The sequence below is a fragment of the Dendropsophus ebraccatus genome, chromosome 7, assembly GCF_027789765.1.
Source record: "Dendropsophus ebraccatus isolate aDenEbr1 chromosome 7, aDenEbr1.pat, whole genome shotgun sequence".
In the NCBI taxonomy this organism is placed as follows: domain Eukaryota; kingdom Metazoa; phylum Chordata; class Amphibia; order Anura; family Hylidae; genus Dendropsophus; species Dendropsophus ebraccatus.
Window position 1 is genome coordinate 105,513,819 of NC_091460.1, and position 16,742 is coordinate 105,530,560.

The window sequence follows — 16,742 nt, forward strand, 5'->3', positions numbered from 1 at the left end:
TGTACATGGCGGCAGTTGGCACCAAGCAGCTGGGCAAATAGGCTACAGCTTGAACACTATGATGGTAGTTCAGGGTTTTTAAGCGTGATCTCTGCAGTGACACGAATTGAGAAGCAAAGTGTAAGTGCCTCCATGTATAAAAAAGGAGACTGAGGGCTCACAGGACAAAAAAGGTTTCAAGCCAATGTTTAAAATGCCGAATACATGGCAAAGTCAGCTCCGGGTTTCATCGACTGTGCAACAGAGCCTTAGGGTAGTATTACACGGCCTGACCCGCAGTGTGAGCGAGCGCCGATCTGCTAGATTGGCACTCACTTACCGAGCCTATTACACTGCTTGACAATCGTGCAGCAATTGCTGTATATAGAGAAAATATATGCTCAATGCTCCCGGTGTCCTTCTGGCTTCTCCCCGAGCACCGCAACTTGTATATGGGCTTTATCTTTCTACTGCACCATTCCTGATAAAGGGTTTTATCCAACGCTACAAAAACATGTCCACTTTTTCCTAGAAACAGCACCACTCTTGTCTCCAGTGCAGGTGTGGTTTGCAATTAAGCTCCATTCAGTTCAATGGAGCTGAGTTCCAAAACCTGCACCCAAACTGGAGACAGAAGCGGTGCTGTCTCTGAAAGAAAGTTGCCATGTTTTTGTAGAGCTGAATAACCCCTTTTAAGAGTTGGTCCCTGCTAGACCCCCCTCCCCCCATCACCTTATCTCCATAGCTCCTATCCTAGTTCAATCATGTTAAAACTGCAGAGTACCAAAAGTTTCTGTCCTGCTTCCCCAGCAGCTTCCCCCCTGTGCTAATGCACAGCCTTCTAGTGTTGTCCAAAATAAGGCATTTTATAGGCCTTCCTACTCCCACTAGGGAAATGACCTGTACGGAACAGGAAGTCACTTAGTTTAGTTTTAAGCTGGCCATACACTTTCAATAATTGACGGCCAAATGGCCATTAGTTGTATCTCCCACCCACTGCTTGTCCTCTCCATACACAAGAACGTTCAGCATGGCCAAGAGGTCATGAGTCATGTTCAAGCCCGATCCTGATATCAACCAACATCATCTGTCAATAGGCTGTCAGGAGAGTTCTATACACCTTCGATTGGCAAGCAGCGGGTTCAGCCAACTATAGTCTAAGGTGGATAGGGCCCATTAGGCCTAGTGACCAAAACGAAAGCTCCAAGATTTTAGGATTATATTATTATATAGAGAGTGAAATGGAAAATTGGAGAACATGGTGGCTCAGTGGTTAGCACTGTAGCCTTGCAGCGCTGGAGTCCTGGGTTCAAATCCCACCAAGGGCAACATCTGCAAAGAGTTTGTATGTTCTCTCCGTGTTAGCCTGTGTTTCCTCCCACACCCAAAAACATACAGATAGGTGAAATGCTGTGGAATCTGTGTGCGCTATACAAATAAAAACATTATTATTATTTATTGAAAATAAAATCAACAAAAATTCTTTAAAAATATGTTTAAACAGTCCCGGTCATTAAATAAAAACTTTTGATATGTCAGAGAGACATATCAGAAGTTTTTACTGGTCAGGGTCTAAGTGTTAAGACCCTGACAGGTCTGTAGTGTGAGCGGGGAGACATCTACACTGCTGCGGGCTCCTCCCCCCACTCCTCCTCTCAGCAACCTAAATGGACCCCATAGACTTAGATTGAAAGGTCACATGACACAGAGATGGGTGTGAATCCGCTGCGCTTCTCCCAGCTGGTTCTCATGATCAATACAGGTATAAACACTTAAACCCCAACCAATCAAACTTTTGACATGTCTCTGACATTTCAAAAGTTTTTTTTATGAGACTGCCCACATAACATAAAAGCATTATTTAAACACAAGGTCATATTTCCCTTTAAAATGAAACCACAGCCTGTGCCTCCTCTTTACTATGCCTAGGGTCCGCGGGTTATGCTACACTCCTGCCTTGCTGATCAGCTGGTTCTGAATCACTAGTGCCCCCTGATTACACTACTCTTACTTCATCACTGACATTTCTTGCCGCCAATTGGTTACTATGTTGACTTGTGGGTAAGATCAATTATCACCTCACTAGGGCAACATGGGGCAACTACAGAGGGGGAAGGGATGTATGTAGTATAGGGCCGTGCTGAGCTACCATAGAGTACCAGTAGGCAGTTGCTATGGGGCCTATGCAGGAGGGGGGCCCAGGGGAGAAGGTAAGAGCTTGTGTCTTTCTGCTTAACCCCTTATGTACTGCAGTGTATAAGTGACCCAGTGTTAAATTACATGCTGCAATACAAAAAAAAAATGGTTAACAAGCAAAGGACAAAGACATCTTCTCGGATAATCTCTGACCTTTGTTCTCCAGCTGCACCATCAAGTAGTAAAATGTGCAGGGCTCCTGCAGAGGTCAGGGGTTATCAGTGCACAAGCAGTAAAGCAGATATATACTTGTCTTCTGAACATTGGGTCACTTACACACTGCAGTACATAAGGGTTTAAGCAGAAGGTAGTCTGCTCCTGCACCTATGTATTTAACCATAAGGGCTTCTAATAGGCCCTTATAGGTAAAAACAGTGAACTGACAGAGCAAGCAGCCATTGGCTCTCTGCTCTGCCAGTCACTCTTGTGGCTGCCGCCAGGATTCTGCCGCTGGCCACAAGAGATTTTATTTTTTGGCCACATGACATACTGTGTGTGTATTTATATGTATATATATATATATATATATATATATATATATATATATGTGTGTGTGTGTGTGTGTGTGTGTATACACGCAGTGCTTTGTGTTGTGCATAGGGGAGCCCCTTAAAATTTTTTGCTATGGGGCCCAGTGGACCCTAGTTACGCACCCAGTATGGGGATTTCCTGCAGAGGGGGATGTATACAGTATGGGGGTAGAACTACAGAGGAGGCAAGAGCTATACAGTATGGGGAATACCTTCAGAGGGGGGTGTATACAGTATAATAGCTGGGTTCACACTATGTATATTTGAGGCTGTATTTGGTCCTCATGTCAGGTCCTCATAGCAACCAAAACCAGGAGTGGATTGAAAACACAGAAAGGCTCTGTCCACACAATGTTGTAATTGAGTGGATGGCGGCCATATAACGGTAAATAACTTCCATTATTTCAATACAACAGCCGTTGTTTTAAAATAACAGCACATATTTGCCATTAAATGACGGCCATCCACTGAATTACAACATTATGTGAACAGAGCCTTTCTGTATTTTCAATCCACTCCTTGTTTTGGTTGATATACAGCCTCAAATATACAGCCTCAAATATACGTAGTGTGAACAGAACAACTACAGGGGGAGGTCTACAGTATGGGGTTAAGAATTACAGAGGGGAGGGAGGTTACAGTGTAGGGGCATACTGTGTTTCTCCAAAAATAAGACCTACCACAAAAATAAGCCCTAGTCTTTTTTTCCAGAGAAAGAAATAATATGAGACCCTGTCTTATGTTTGGAGAAACACGGTAGTATCCTAATATAAACCAAATATACTGTACTTGTCTGAAGTCATCGTCAGTACACTTCTACACTTCTATTATATTTCTCATTAGGATTGTGTTTTTTAAGCAGATTCCGAAAATATTTACATTATTAATCTCCGACAAGTCTGGAATTCTGGAACTTCATGCTCCTGATGCATCAGGATGACCTGTGACCCTTTCCCCATCCAGGCCGTGCCCCTTATCCAGCTCTGGGGTAAAGATAACTTTAGGAAACTGCTGTGTTCCTACATAAGAGCGGCTTCAAGCTAACTGCATTGTTACAGCGACTGTAAGCAATTATGGTGCCAAAAGTAAGGATTATTCCGGCATTGCTAACCAGCAATCACTATGTGCAAGAAAGACAGTAAATGATGTCAGTCCTCTAAACAGGGTGAAGAGGAGAAAGAAGCTTGAGGCGGGAAGTGCAGAAGATTAATATTGTAAAAGAAATGGGGGGGGGGGGGAGAAGGGGGGGCTGGAGGAGGCTTGAAGAATGTAAACACAATACTGAGGAGAAGTGTGAGGCTGGGAGAGCAGGCAGCAAGGAGTGGAAGTCAAGCCTGTGTAGAGAGCTCTATAGGAGGAACAGAGGGAGGGGAGAGGAGGCTTCTGCACATTTCCTCACTCCCCCAGCAGCAGCTCCTTGTTCCAGGTAGACACAGACAAGCAGCACTGGAGCCCCTGATCTGTGGCAGCTGCAGCAGGTAAGAGGACATTGCCTCCTGTCTATGATGTTCTGACATGTCATGGGGTGACTACTGATCCCAGCCCATCCACTCTCACAGCTCCCTCCAGCAGCATGTCCTTCATCCAGATCCTGAGACTCCACTGCCATTCATTGCTGCTGTGGGCATTACCAGCCACACTGCACCTCCTATTCAGGATATGAACCCCATGGCATGTTAGGCTGATTTACTGTTAGCTTGTATCATCTGTCTCCAATGGGATAACCTACCTAGTGCACTCAGATGGTGCAGAGCTGAGTGTACCACATGCAACAGAGCTAAGTTTGTCAGCTGGTCAGGATGTGGAGGGCTGAAAGCTGTATTCCATGCATTGTTAAACTCATTAGCAGAACTGAATTTATCACATGTTGTAGCTTAGGAGATGTAGCAGGCTGGGAGGTTGTAGCTGAGCCAGATGTAGCAGAGCTGAGCTTTTATTCAAGATAATAATGATATCATTAGAAATGATGTCTGCTAGGACTATAGGTCCAGCTACTCTGTTAGTATATACAGCACACAGGTAATTGACACCTTCCATGTGTTCTAGCACATGGTGGTTTCTAGTTTCTGCATGGTCATAGTTGCTGATTGTAACATTATGACACTCCCCAGGATTGTTCTGTTAGTCACATTGTATGAGTGTTATCTTTTATGTTGTCAGTAGCTGGCACCAGATCCTCAGCCAGTATATCCTTGTATCCTGGCACCAGATCCTCAGCCAGTGTATCCTTGTATCCTGGCACCAGATCCTCAGCCAGTGTATCCTTGTATCCTGGCACCAGATCCTCAGCCAGTATATCCTTGTATCCTGGCACCAGATCCTCAGCTAGCATATCCTTGTATCCTGGCACCAGATCCTCAGCTAGTATATCATTGTATCCCTGTATCCTGGCACCAGATCCTCAGCAAGTATATCCCTGTATCCTGCCACCAGATCCTCAGCCAGTATATCATTGTATCCTGCCACCAGATCCTCAGCCAGTGTATCCTTGTATCCTGGCACCAGATCCTCAGCTAGCATATCATTGTATCCTGGCACCAGATCCTCAGCTAGCATATCATTGTATCCTGGCACCAGATCCTCAGCAAGTATATCCTTGTATCCTGGCACCAGATCCTCAGCTAGCATATCCTTGTATCCTGGCACCAGATCCTCAGCCAGTGTATCCTTGTATCCTGGCACCAGATCCTCAGCTAGTATATCCTTGTATCCTGGCACCAGATCCTCAGCTAATATATCCTTGTATCCTGGCGCCAGATCCTCAGCTAGTGTATCCTTGTATCCTGGCACCAGATCCTCAGCTAGTATATCATTGTATCCTCGCACCAGATCCTCAGCTAGTATATCCTTGTATCCTGGCACCAGAACCTCAGCTAGTATATCCTTGTATCCTGGCACCAGATCCTCAGCCAGTGTATCCTTGTATCCTGGCACCAGATCCTCAGCTAGTATATCCTTGTATCCTGGCACCAGATCCTAAGCTAGTATATCCTTGTATCCTGGCACCAGATCCTCTGCCAGTGTATCCTTGTATCCTGGCACCAGATCCTCAGCTAGTATATCCTTGTATCCTGGCACCAGATCCTCAGCTAGTATATCCTTCTATCCTGGCAACAGATCCTCAGCTAGTATATCCTTGTATTCTGGCACCAGATCCTTAGCTAGTATATCCTTGTATCCTGGCACCAGATCCTCAGCTAGTATATCCTTGTATTCTGGCACCAGATCCTCAGCTAGTATATCCTTGTATCCTGGCACCAGATCCTCAGCTAGTATACCTTGTATCCTGGCACCAGATCATCAGCTAGTATATCATTGTATCCTGACACCAGATCCTCAGCTAGTATATCCTTGTATCCTGGCACCAGATCCTAAGCTAGTATATCCTTGTATCCTGGCACCAGATCCTCAGCTAGTATATCCTTGTATCCTGGCACCAGATCCTCAGCTAGCATATCCTTGTATCCTGGCACCAGATCCTCTGCCAGTGTATCCTTGTATCCTGGCACCAGATCCTCAGCTAGTATATCCTTGTATCCTGGCACCAGATCCTCAGCTAGTATATCCTTCTATCCTGGCAACAGATCCTCAGCTAGTATATCCTTGTATTCTGGCACCAGATCCTTAGCTAGTATATCCTTGTATCCTGGCACCAGATCCTCAGCTAGTATATCCTTGTATTCTGGCACCAGATCCTCAGCTAGTATATCCTTGTATCCTGGCACCAGATCCTCAGCTAGTATACCTTGTATCCTGGCACCAGATCCTCAGCTAGTATATCCTTGTATCCTGGCTCCAGATCCTCAGCTAGTATATCCTTGTATCCTGGCACCAGATCCTAAGCTAGTATATCCTTGTATCCTGGCTCCAGATCCTCAGCTAGTATATCCTGGCACCAGATCCTCAGCTAGTATATTATTGTATCCTGGCATCAGATCCTCAGCCAGTATATCATTGTATCCTGGCATCAGATCCTCAGCTAGTATATCCTTGTATTCTGGCACCAGATCCTCAGCTAGTATATCCTTGTATTCTGGCACCAGATCCTCAGCTAGTATATCCTTGTATCCTGGCACCAGATCCTCAGCTAGTATATCCTTGTATCCTGGCTCCAGATCCTCAGCTAGTATATCCTGGCACCAGATCCTCAGCTAGTATATCATTGTATCCTGGCACCAGATCCTCAGCTAGTATATTATTGTATCCTGGCATCAGATCCTCAGCTAGTATATCCTTGTATTCTGGCACCAGATCCTCAGCTAGTGTATCCTTGTATCCTGGCACCAGATCCTCAGCTAGTGTATCCTTGTATCCTGGCACCAGATCCTCAGCTAGTATATCATTGTATCCTGGCACCAGATCCTCAGCCAGTATATCCTTGTATCCTGGCACCAGATCCTCAGCCAGTATATTATTGTATCCTGGCACCAGATTCTCGGCAGGTGTATTATTTGCATTGTTAAGCTTGTTATATAGCAGCAATACATTGACGTCCTCTTTGCCTGTCAGATGTGTTATTCTGCATTCCTGTCTACTATTCTGCATGGTGGAAATTACACTTTAAATTTCCTATTGGTAACTGAAGTATGTCAGGGAGTTTGAAACGCAGAACAGAAAAAAGCCAGGGTATATTATAAACTTAGAAGTCATATGTTCACAAGTTATATTACATCATAAAATAATGAGGGAATTCTGAGGGAATACATAGTATGCTGCCTAAAATGTTAGATTCCTAGCCCAAGTTCCTTTATGAGGTTTTGGAACAGGACAGCCCTTGTCTATATATCCTGTGATGAACATCACATGGGGACATATCCTGCTGACAGCTTTGCATGGTGATACAAGCTGATGGATAGAGGGGCCAGCAGCTGATAGCCCTGTGATCAATAAAATACACTGTCCAACTGTGACTTCAACAGAGCTGCCTTATGTCTTTTAACTTTACGAAAATTCTGAGGTCTTATCCTATGAATCTATCATAAGAAGCAGCCAGTAGTGTCCACAAACAAGCTGAAGTGGAAGCTGTCTAGTGGTCCTTTTAGACAGAACGATTATCGTTTGAATTTGCACGATAACGATCGCATTTGAGCGATAATCGTTCCGTGTAAACACAACGAACGATCAAGCGACGAGCGAGAAATCGTTCATTTTAAACTTTCAACATGTTCTCAAATCGTCGTTGATCGTTCGCCAAAAATTCGCAGATCGTTCCGTGTAAATAGTCTTTCAACGATTTCACCTATGTATGAGATAGGCTTAAGCGATCGCAAAACGATCCGTACGATGTATCGTTCTGTCTAAACGCTGATCGTTATCAAAAACACATCATTCAAAATCGTTAATCATGCGATCGGGTGAATTATCGCTCCGTCTAAAAGGACCATTACACTCCTGACAATTTAAAGGGATACACCCATCTTCAGCATTTCTGATATATTCACAGGATATGCCATAAATGCCAGATGTAGATCCTAACCCCAATACCCTCACCTGTTGGAATGATAGCAGTTCCTTTACCCCTGTACACCAATTCAATTTGTCTCTTGTGTCCATAAAAGTCAATGGACTGTGTGACTCCCAGAAAAAAAACATGCAAGCACTTGATTGGCCCATTGACTTCTATAAATCCGTGAACCGAATCCGAGTCTAGGGTCCTAAAGTGTCTTCAGCACCAATCAGGCCTTTATAGCATATCCTGCCAATATGTAGGGGATTAGTATTCCTGCAGTCCCCTGATGTGTAGGTTCATCATAAGTGCTGACCTAACATTCTCTGACTTCTGCATGTGTCACTAATGATTATTGACTGCAGAATGTGATATTTCACTTTCTCCTCCACCACATTGTACAGTTTACAGTGATGCATTACTCATAATCTAATCCAAGTTTCCGGTTTGTCTGGTGTTGAATATCAGCCTCAGTCATGCTGTTCAGTAGCTCTAAGTGGAGCTGTTTTATAGGGGATGTATTGCCTAGATTTTTTTTATTTTTACTGATCAGAGACAAGTACTGAAACATGTTCTTTATGTTTAATCTGTTTCTATTTTCTGATTTTAATTTGTTTTATTTAAAGGAATATCCCAGCCTTTTTTTTGTGACTTTTAAAAGTCAAATAGTTTTAGAAAGTTATATAGATTTGCAATTTACTTCTATTCAAAAACTGCAAGTCTTCCAGTAATTATGAGCTGCTGTATGTCCTGCCAGAAGTGGTGTATTCTTCCCAGTCTGACACAGTGCTCTCTGCTGCCACCTCTGTCCATGACAGGAACTGGAAAGAGCAGTAGCAAATCCCCATAGAAAACCTCTCCTGATCTGGACAGTTCCTGACATGGACAGAGGTGGCATCAGAGAGCACTGTGTCAGACTGGAAAGAATACACCACTTCCTGTAGGACACACAGTAGCTGAAAAGAACTGGAAGATTTAAGATTAAATCATACCAGTTGACAACAGTTGATTTTTTTTTTTTGCCCAAGTACCCCTTTAATTCTTTGGTACATTATTAGGGTGCAGCCATCTTGACTGAGATATGTAAACAGCATTTAGAGATATGCTTTAGAGCATGTCCCATGGACTATAGGCAATAGACAGGACCTCTCCCATTTAGATATATTGAGAAAGGCTTCTGGGCAGTGGCCAATGTCCTTTATATAAGTCACTCCACGGGAATGGGGGATGTGTAGTTGACAGGAGCTATTATGTGCACATCTGTTATCTATATACCGCTGTCACCATACGCTGTACTCCTATCTGTGTTGATAAGAAGGGCGCCGCTAGGAAATGATTTATACAGAACAGGAAGTCTCAGATAAAGAGGTCTTATCACCTTCAATACCTGACATTTAGCCAATTGCTATCGCTGCTGTCCACCTCTGAATTTTTGGCATAACTGTTACTGAACATCAATGTTTTTATATAAAGAGGCCTAAGTCCACATTTTGTTATATTTCATATAATTACCTGAAAATTGTATGTTGTACCTTGTTCTTTGTTTGAAATGTACTTGGATATATGGCCTAAGTCCACATATTTCAAAACATAAGAATTTATATTCAACGAAATAATGGCCTAGATCTAATAAGTAAAGATTAGTTGCTTCTGGGGCAGTTACAATAACTGTAGTTGTTATACAATAAAGTTGCAATTTTTGAATAGATAATACGTTTTATGATTAGGATTAACTGTGTTTATTAGCTCATTACATTGGACAGTTATACTCCACAATAACACCCTTTGCATGGGGCTAAAACTTTACATTTCATTTTTTTCAGAATATAAATGTGTAGACTTAGGCCATTTTTCCATTGAGCTCTTCATGTGTATCCCCAGAATTGTAAAGTGTAAATTATTATTAGTATTATTATTTCTTCTCTGTGGGGAGGGGTAAGCTTGAGGAAGCCTGCTCTGGCACTAGCCTATCTCTACGAGAAGAAATCCATTACATCTCCACCCACATCATCTACTGGTGAAGACTCAGGAGGCCCCCATACACCTTATGCTGTCAATCAAACCCACCACCAGCAGCGGGTTTAGTAGACTATAGTGTAAAGTGTATGAGCACCTTTGGTTTTAGGCCTAGTGGCCAGAATAAACAAAAGTGGTTGTCCAGAAAAGAACAAAGTGGTTGTCCGGGAAAAATCCTTACTAGCCATGCTACCAGGGCTGTGGGGGGGGGGACATGTTGGTAATGTATACTTACCTGTCCCGCTCCCCCAATGCTGTCAGTTGAAAACATCCGATGACGTGCTGTTCCCATCGGAGTCTATGCTGACCTCCCATTTCATTTGGAAACAGGACATCATGGTATGTTATATAAACAGTGACAGTGGTGGGGGAGCAGGATAGGTAAGTATACATTACTGATTTTCTTCATAGGTTTTTATTAAAAACACTGCTTAGCAGAAGAGTAGCTTGTGGGAAGACAAAGGGAATATGACCTCTGACGTGTTGAGGCCCGCATACTGTGAGAGAGCCAGCAATGGCAACAATTATCATAAAGGTGTACTGTAATGTCCAGCTCAGACATAAATCTACAGTATTCATTTTAATAGCAAATAACACTGCACAGTGCACAGAGATCTCTGCCCTGAGACGCAGGGAGCTAAAATGATTAGTTCCCTGTCACTTACGACTCTTTTGAACCTCTGGGTTTTAATGTGAGAGGATGGAGGAGTTTGAGCCGGGTTCTCCAAGCAATCCCCTGTATATAGATCACTGCCATTGGGAAACAAAATCCTATTAGCCCAGAGCAACCAATTAGAGCCCAGCTTTACTACAGCAATCTGAGAAATGACAGTTTTAGTAAATCTCAGCGCATGTGCCTAGAACTAGGTGACAAGGCGATATATTTTTTCCTTGGGCTACGGACACATTTTTACAGTGGAAAATCTCCAGCATTTTCACACCCAAAGCCACAATACTATTTCAACACATTTTGTTGAAGATTTTCTATTCAGCTGCGTTTCATTTCATCTGGCCTTGGTCAGTGACTGGCTGAGCGTGCCAGACCCGAAGACTTCACAGGTAGACTTCTAGGAGCGAGGTACATGAGTAGGTGTTTTTTGTATTATTGTCTTTGAGGCCCCGGGAATATAGAAATCAGTGTCTGAAATATCTCTTTATAGGGTTACTCCCATTTGAACATTTACTATATAGTACAATCACAGAAGATGATATAAATGTGCAACTTCTGGGACACACTTCTATCTCTTCTGCCTCCCGTCAGCCTGCTTGCAGCTGCCAGAGGAAGTTAGGAAGCTAAAGACAGCAAAACAAATTATTTTATGTCGAAAGGTATACTTACTTGTCCTTGTTCCCCCGTTGTGCTGCCTCACTGCTCCCATATCCCCGCCGGCCTCCTGCAGCTCCCATTCCTGAAATGTCTTGACGCTGCTGAAAAATGCCTGCTCAGCCAGTCAGTGATTGGGGCAGGACACTGCTGTAGTCACTGACTGGTTAAGGGGCCCTTCCCGAGAAAATGTAGATCAAAGGGGGAGAGTAAGGTTGTGACACAGCGCTACAAGTGAATGGGGATAAGTGGGTATACCTTCTTTATTATGTTCCCGCATCCCCCTGCCTGCACTGATTTCTCCCTTATCTCCCATTAATGTGAGTGGCAGTTGCCTAGAGTAGAAATGTTGTCTACATTGTTTCTGTAACTCCTGAGCAAAGCCTGAGAGTTGTAACTGTGGATAAGCTGGTAAGATAACAGAGTGTGAATTTAGTGAGACTGTAAAGGCCCCCATACACCAATAACTGATGGCCTGTTCGTCAGTCATGTCACCTGCCCGCCTCCCCTTGGTGCTGCATAACGTTCCTGTACTCTCAATGGGGAGGGGTACGCCACAGCGAGAGCACCCTCACTGCAGCTTATCTCTTTCTTAACATAGGGATCGCCCTTGATTGTCAATCACGCGTGACCCCTATCATCACCAAAATCATCTGTCAGTGGTTGATTTGGGGGGGGGGGGGGGCATACACCTTACACCAACACAGAAATAGAAAAAGGGTATATAGCAAGGACAGGGTTCCCAAAGAGTATGACTACCTTCCAGCCTATACATTTTGGTCAACCTTGTAATACTAGCCTCTGTAAAGATAAAGTAAACCCTGGGGCGAAGAAACTATTTAATTTCTCTGCAATGTTGCTACATCTTTAGGGCCCCATTACACGGAGCGATTATTTGCCGAATCAGGCAGATATCACTTTGCATGATAAGACAACAATCATTGGCTGATCATTCTGATCATTGTCTGTCATTATTTGTAAAAATCATTGTCCGACGCCCGTGCAAAGCTGCTTGTAATAGTGATTCACCGCTGGCAGCTGATGACAGTGTAAAGAAAATAATAAAGACATATACCTACCTATCCAAGCTCCCTGGTGTCCTGCTGCCTTTTCCCCACTCACCAAAGCAGCTGCCGAAGCTGTCTCTGAAGGCCCCTCAGCCAATCACTGACCACGGTGCTGTCCGGTCTCAGCCAGTGATTGACTGAGCGGCCTGTCACTTCAGAGATGGCTTTAGAAGCTTCAGCGGTGGCTGTGGTGAGCTAGGAAAAGGCAGCAGGACACCAGGGAGCCCCAACAGGTAAGTATAACTATATTTTTACTATCGTTATATATCAATAACAATAGTAAATATATATAGCCCTTGCCGCATGATGCAAGCTGTGCAATAGGCTCTGTAAGCTAGCCTCAATCTAGCAGAATCTAATATGGCCCTAAGAGTGGTCCATATAGAACCTTGATGCAAACTGGGATGGCCATTCTGTGATTTGGGATTATACACGTGAGGACTCTAATACACAGAGAGGTGACTGGAGAAACAGCTAGGTGGGGCCAGCTGTAAGTAGAGGGGCTTTGTAGGGTGGGGAAAATCAACAGTTACTTAGGACACAACTTGGCATAGCCTGCTCAGAAGCCAACTGCAACTATCAAAGATATTGTGCAACCTGATGTGATCTTCAAGCATATTTTAACAGAAGGGGGGATTTATCAAGACTGACGTACTGGTAAATTAGGCACCCAACCCTGTGCCCAGCGTACCAAATGTACACCTGCTTACAGCAGCTGTAGATTTGGATCATGATTTACGCCTGCGGACAGGCATAAATCATGATAAATAAGCGTGGGAGGAGGCCACGACACCTCTCCGCCTTGCCACCACCCCCTAGCCCCTCTGCCCACCCATCGGGAGAGTGGGGGACACGGCGGGTGTACAACAGGGAGAAGGGGCAAATCTGCACCTTCTCCCTGGCGTACACCCTGCCGTAACTTTGATAAATGTCCCCTATAATGTTTTGCAAACATATAGGTTCTCATGTTAGTTAGTCATTTAGTTAGTGTTGTAAAGAACATAAAGCTAATTGTTCAACCAAGGAAAGTTCATGGTGTCACTTTGAATATCGGGAACATTACCTTACAAGAAGACTCATGTGCTGTTTACATCAGCTGCTGGTATGTAGAGGGGTACACAAGGGGTCCTGCACTAGTGGAAATTATTGGCTGCTGTGAAACTTTAGAACTTGCCATATGAGTAAAAGAAATGCTTAGTAGAATGTGGCAAGGCTTGTTATTTTACTACTGGTTTTGCTAGTGGACTAAGGCTGTACAAGCCGCCTGACATAATTGATTCATATCGCTACCAGAGGTTTCATAGCTGTTGAAAAAAAAGAATGTAGTGAGCACATAACATCTACACATGAAGGGAACAAAGGACTAAGGTTTTATTAATGGAGATGACAGAACCTGTATATTTAGTTTTTTTTAGTTCCTTCCATTTGCCTCTTCAGCTTATTTTCATACATTTCTTGTTTTGAACGGCAGCCAAGTGTGATATGAATGACATAAGAACAATTCTATTTGAGTTATTGCTTACAAGTTCTAACAATGTAGTTCTGCATGTGATGAGTGAAATTTTGTGCTGTAAGCAAAACATTTTGGGAAACTAATTTCCCGCTAAACACCTCCGATTTCTATCTGCCCAAGCATTGTACTAATGGCTCTAATAAAGGTGTGAGACTAGTACATACCTAGTTTGTATTTAAAGTGCTAATAGTATAGATTTTAGACGTGAGAATAGTCTACAACCTCTAGCAAAAATAATGGTATTACAACACTTAGAATATGTTTATCTACTTTTTATTTTTTAATTTACAAATGCACAAATCATAGATATGGCACCTATGTTTAATAGCTGAACCTATTTGCTTTGCTTTCTTCATGGGGCCCATATCAAAAAACCGGATTGGCCCCACAAATCCTAGTAAGTGGGGGGTCTAGGGGATAGCGTTTGGCAGAGCAAACCCCCCCCCCCCCAGATGGTTGTTACAGCAGCTCTTACAACCCCCTGCCCCCGGCACTCAGAGAACACCGGGCAGGGTGGGGTGGGGAAACAGTGGTCAGTGAGTGCCATCCCGGTGGTAAGGGATGGTCTCTGAGGGCCAGGGACGGGGTGATGTTGTGTGTTGCCCATATGTGCAAGCCGAACTTGCAGCTAGTACCATGGAGACAGGCCAGGTGGGGCGGTGGCAAGGCCTTTCTGCGGCACAGACCCCATAGCGGCTGCGTGGCCTGCCTCCATGGTAGCTACGCCACTAGTTGTACATGTTCTATATATATTTATAATAAATATCAATATTTATATATCCTTTCCAAATTACTTTGCCTTTAGGGTGCCTTCACTCGTACCGGATCTGCAGCAGATTTTATGCTGCGGGTTTGCAACGAAATCTGCTGCGGATCCTGTAGTGTGAAGGTCTATGGGTTACATATCCGCAGCGGAATTTTCATTCCGCTGCGGATATGTAACCCGGCCCCTTTAACCGCCGCAGCCCCGACCCAGAGCATACATTACCTGCTCCAGGCCATCTCCTGGCGTTCAGCCAATCAGTGCGCTGCCCCGCCGCCCGCAGGTAATGTATGCTTCAGGCCGGGGGTTAAAGGGGTCGGGTCACTTATCTGCAGCAGAATGAAAATTCTGCTGCGGGTATGTGACCCCATAGGCCTTCATTATACCAGGATCCGCAGTGGATTTCGCTGCAAACTCGCAGCGTGAAATCCGCTACCGATCCGATACGTGTGAAGGCACCCTAATGCTGGTTTCCCAAATGGCCAAAACCAGAAGTGAATGCCACAGAAAAGAGAAGTACAAGTCCTCCCTTTATATTTTCCATCCCATTTAAATCCACTTTAGTGCAAAAAATCACAGTGGCAGTTTTCCAAAAAACTACTATGTGTGTGTTCACACGTGGCAAAAGAGCTGCCTGGAATGAAAATCTGCTGCAAGAGTGGACGGTCATAGACTATAATGGTACTGAGTATCCTGGGATGGGTTGAGTAAGAAATATAACATACACTTACCTTCCAGGGTCTTTCTCTGCCATCCGCACTATGCTGCTCTGGTTCTCGTTGCGCAGCCGCTTCCCTGTTGGGGAATTACTCTGCTTAATGTACTCTGCAGTTTGTGTTCCTATGTGCTGGCCATTATTTTAAACTGTTCCTGGTACTGCACTTTATTGCAGCCGTCAGCAAGTTTCTCTGACGGCTGAGATGGATAATAAAAGCAGGCTCATGAAAAGTGCTTACATGTGACAGCAACTCCACACACGCTATTGAGGGTAGTTGTACACTGTGCTTGCAGTGAACATTGGCAGTAGATTTTGTAGAGTAGAGTTAAGCGAACTTCGTCCGAAGCGTTTGATTAGCGTTGGCTCCTGTAAAACATGGCCTGTGGCTGTATCTATGTTTTCCTTTGGCTTCTTTCACACATCCTGTGAAATTGTCCATGGTTGCAGATCCCCCCCCCCCCCCCCATAATCCTTTCCTTTCTGGAGCGGGTGCATTCCGGTCCGCTTTTTGACCTAAACACGGATTTCAACTTTGAAGTCCATGTTCATGTAAAAACTCCCACACGGACATGGATGCATCACGGATGGTTTTGCACGGATCCTGGAGATAGCTAGCGGACTTCATTCACGGACCAGGAGAAACACTGCATCCAACATCAAACCAACCTACTCAGCACAGCGGGCTCTCTGGCATTTGCCCGATCTGCCAGATGGCCAGTCCGGCCCTGCCAGAGACTGCTACTATAAAATATGACTTGGAAAATAACAGTTGATTTTATAGTTGGGGTTCAGCATATCTGTGCTTATTCATAGTTTTTCCACCCTCAAAAAAGGCAAAAGTGACTCTACAGAGAAGTGTTAGGTTTTTATGTTATTTTTAATTTGTAACTCAGTAGCACTGAATCTTTTTTTCCTTTTTTTTTAATTAAAGCTTAAAACTCTAAAGAGGCTCCTAAATGTATTCTAAATGTATTGCCTGCCCTTAGGATAGGCATCAATAATAGATTGGTGTGGGTGGAATAAGACATAGCTTAGCACAGTTACTATGAGAGAAGTATGGCCTGTGCTAGTACAAGCACATGTATTAAATGAAGAGGCCACAGCGCTTCTGGCCTCCTCAAACATCTGATCAGCAGGGTGCCTAAAGTCGGATTCCTACGGATCTAATATTGATGACTTATCCTGAGGCT

The 16,742-nt window shown here is 44.1% G+C and overlaps 1 protein-coding gene across 2 annotated transcripts in view; it reads left to right on the top strand.

Annotated features, from left to right (window-relative positions):
* Window positions 1-4,017: 4,017 nt before the first annotated feature.
* Window positions 4,018-16,742, top strand: part of TMEM150C (transmembrane protein 150C) — a 117,754-nt gene continuing 105,029 nt past the window's right edge. For both annotated transcript variants that reach the window (XM_069976692.1, XM_069976693.1), the window contains exon 1: window positions 4,018-4,183. The gene's annotated coding sequence lies outside the window, so the exon portion shown is untranslated. The remainder of the gene's footprint in view (window positions 4,184-16,742) is intronic.